The 3754-nt window shown below is 39.7% G+C and overlaps 1 non-coding gene across 1 annotated transcript; it reads left to right on the top strand.

The window, feature by feature from the left end:
* The first annotated feature begins 2563 nt into the window (after nucleotides 1-2563).
* Nucleotides 2564-2670, top strand: LOC127133984 (small nucleolar RNA R71). The gene has a single exon (XR_007807769.1). It is a non-coding gene; the product is annotated as a small nucleolar RNA R71 (small nucleolar RNA).
* The last annotated feature ends 1084 nt before the right edge of the window (nucleotides 2671-3754 follow it).

Raw genomic sequence — 3754 nt, 5'->3', positions numbered from 1 at the left:
ATGATGTCATCTATAAAATCAGCGAAAATTGACATCATGCATCTTTGGAATGTTGCGGGAGCGTTACACAGTCTGAATGGCATTCGTCGGTAGACGAATGTACCATAGGGGCATGTGAAGGTCATTTTCTCTTGGTCGTTAGGATGAATAAGAATTTGGAAAAATCCTGAATAACCGTCTAAGTAGCAGAAGTGAGAATGCTTAGCCAATCATTCAAGCATTTGATCGATAAACGGTAACCACTCTTCCGAGTGGCTTTATTTAATTTTCTATAATCAATACACATTCTACTTCCAGTAACCACTCTTTGTGCTATAGATTCTCCTTTTTCATTATTAACAACTATGAAGCCTCCCTTCTTTGGCACGACATGTACTGGGTTGACCCATTGACTATCGGATATCGGATAGATAATACCTGCTTCTAACAGCTTTTGCACTTCTTTCTTTACTACATCACTCATAATGGGATTTATCCTTCTTTGATGTTCTCTAGAGGTCTTATTGTCTTCCTCTAGCATTATGTGATGCATGCATATAGAAGGGCTTATTCCTTTTAGATCTGAGATATTGTAGCCTAAAGCAGTTGGATATTTTCTCAAAACGTACAGAAGCTTTTCGGTCTCTATCTTCCCTAAGTCTGTATTCACTATTACAGGTCACTCAAGTTCAGTGTCTAGGAATTCGTACCTTAGATTTTTGGGTAACGTCTTAAGTTCTAGGGCTGGTTTCTTTGGGCAATGCATATGGCCGGGCGTTAGTGCTAGGAATTCGCTTAGGTTGTCATCTTGGTATTCCTTACTCCAATTTTCATATTCAAAAGTATGAGGCCTTGGAATTTTCAGTATTTCAGAGTATGATGTTTATTCATTCTCCATCTCTCTTATGCATTCATCGATGACATCTATTAGACAACAAGTATCGTCTATAGCTGGTGCCTTTAGGAATTGCATCAAAATGAATTCGACTTTTTCCTCACCAACTTCAAAGGTTAGCTTGCCTTTCTTAACATCTATAATAGCTCCGGTTGTAGCTAGGAATGGTCTTCCTAATATGATAGGGATGTTGAAATCCTCTTTTATATCCATGATTATAAAATCAATAGGAATATAGAATTGTCCTATGCGTACCAGAACGTTTCTAGCATACCTGCGGGAAATTTAACAGAGCGATTCGCAAGTTGTACGGACATCCTCGTAGGTCTTAGTTCTCCCATTTTTAGCCTTTCACATATGGACAAGGGAATTAAACTAATAATGGCTCCTAAGTCGCATAGTGCTTTGTCTATGACAAACTTTCCGATTACACAGGGTATGGAGAAACTACCTGGGTCTTTCAGCTTAGGAGGCATATTGTTTTGTATTATGGCGCTACACTCAGCAGTAAGTGTAACAGTTTCGTTATCCTCTATCTTTTTCTTGTTAGATAAGATTTCTTTGAGAAACTTAGCATATGAGGGCATTTGAGTGATGGCTTATGTAAAGGGTATTGTGATATTCAATAGTTTTAGAAGCTCTACAAATTTTCAAAATTGCTCTACACTTTTAGATTTAACAAGTCTTTAAGGATAAGGGATAGGGGGTTTATACGGTGGTGGAGGCACATAAGGTTCTTCTTTCTCTACGGCCTCCTCGTTTTTATCTTCCTCTTGATCGTCTTCCTTCTCATTTTCCTTACTAGTGTCTTGGTGCGTGGATGGGTTTTGAATTCTAGGGTCGGTCAGTCCGTCTAGTTCTGTCCCACTTCGTAGTATAATAGCATTTGCATGACCTTTCGGGTTTGGTTGCGGCTGTCCATGGAATGTGCCTGTAGGAGCAACAGTAGGTGTTTGTTGTTGAGCCACTTGCGAGATTTGTGTTTCCAACATTTTGTTGTGGGTGGCTAACGTGTCTACCTTGTTTGCTAACTGCTTGATTTGCTCACTAGTGTGTATGTTTTGATTTAGGAAATCCTTATTTGTTTGGGCTTGGGTAGCTATGAAGTTTTGCATCATTATTTCTAGGTTTGACTTCCTAGGAGCATTTTGAGTATTTGTGGCAGCTTTATGATATCCTGGTGGTACAGCAGGTGCTTGGTTAGGTGCATACAATGCATTATTGTTTTTGTACGAAAAGTTAGGATGGTTCTTCCAACCTGGGTTATAGGTGTTTGAGTAAGGGTTTCCTTGAGAATAGTTCACCTGGTTTGTGGAGGTTCCTGTCAAGAGTTGACATTCTGGGGCAGCATGCCCTAGAACTTCGCATATCTCGCAGTTTGGTGCTACGGCAGCCACGGTGGTTGCGGGTGTTATGGTCAAGTTGTCTATCTTTTGAGTAAGAGCATCTACCTTGGCTTTAACATGGTCAAGATTGCTCAATTCGTACATGCCGCCTTTCGTTGGAGGTTTCTCTACAGAGGTTCTTTCTCTTCCCCACTGGTAATGATTCTGGGCCATACTTTCAATGATTTGATAGGCCCCATTGTAGGGTTTATCCATCAGTGTGCCACCTACAACAGCGTCTATTGTCATTCTTGTGTTGTACAAGAGATAGTTGTAAAAGGTATGGATGATCAACCATTCTTCTAGACCGTAATATGGACAAAGCCTCATCATGTCTTTGCATCTCTCCCAAGCTTCAAAAAGTTATTCATTATATTTTTGTTTAAACCCGTTCATTTGGGATCTTAGCATAGCCGTCTTACTAGGTGGGAAATATCGGGCTAAGAAAACTTTCTTCAACTCGTTCCACGTAGTGACAGAGTTGGATGGTAGATAATGGAGCCAAGCTCTAGCTCTATCTCTTAATGAGAATGGGAAAAGATGTAGTCTTATAGCATATGGGCTGACACCATTCGCTTTCATTGTGTTTGTGTATTGCAAAAATACTGACAAATGTAGATTCGGGTCCTCCGTGGGACTACATGAAAATTAGTTTTGTTGTACGGCTGACAACAACGAAGGTTTTAGCTCGAAATTATTGGCCTCGATGGCAGGGGCAGCGATGATGTTATGTGGTTCATCTTGCGAAGGGATTGCATAGTACTTAAGAGGACGATTTTGCACTCCTTCGGCCATCTCTGGTTGAATAACTGATTCAGAAATATGGATGTTAAGGTCGGGAAGATTTAGCTTGATACGATGTTCTCGTATCAAGTCTCGTATCCGGAGTTCCAATCTAAGATAACGCTCAGGTTCGTCGAACGGTAGCTTTAATTTCTCGCCTTAAGAGCAAGTACTTGGCATACACTCGACAAATGTAGAAAGGGAAAAAGAATTGCTTGCCTTAGTCTATACTGGGCAAACTGGAGTTACGATATCGACTAAATTCTTCTCAGGCAACGGCACCAAAAATATGATCGCGACTTAGTAAGTCTATGGGAATCGTGACTGTAAGTGCACAGTCCTATCGCGTAGTTTTAAAGATTATCGAACCCACAAGGACTAATAATTGAACGTATCATTATCTAATGTTACTATGTAAATCTAAGGCTGATGATCGTTCTAAGATTGGAGGGATGAAGAGAAATAACTATAGCGTAAATAGAATATTAATAAGCATATGCGATAAAGGGATATCGGTATGTAACGCATCAAACTTCGGGGATTCGATAGATGTTTGGTGTAATCTTATTGGTCAAAATGTTCTTCAGTAGAAATTATTTATAAAAAGGACTTAGTCTCACACTCTCGTTTTTATTGACTCTGACCATACTCCTAAACCAGAATGATTGGCTCTCGCGGCCTCATTTTGAATTTAAAAGTAATTTTTTAATAT

The sequence above is a fragment of the Lathyrus oleraceus genome, chromosome 3 (assembly GCF_024323335.1).
Source record: "Lathyrus oleraceus cultivar Zhongwan6 chromosome 3, CAAS_Psat_ZW6_1.0, whole genome shotgun sequence".
NCBI lineage: Eukaryota > Viridiplantae > Streptophyta > Magnoliopsida > Fabales > Fabaceae > Lathyrus > Lathyrus oleraceus.
The sequence above is the reverse complement of the archived record's forward strand: the minus strand, read 5'-3'. Positions and strand labels throughout refer to the sequence as shown.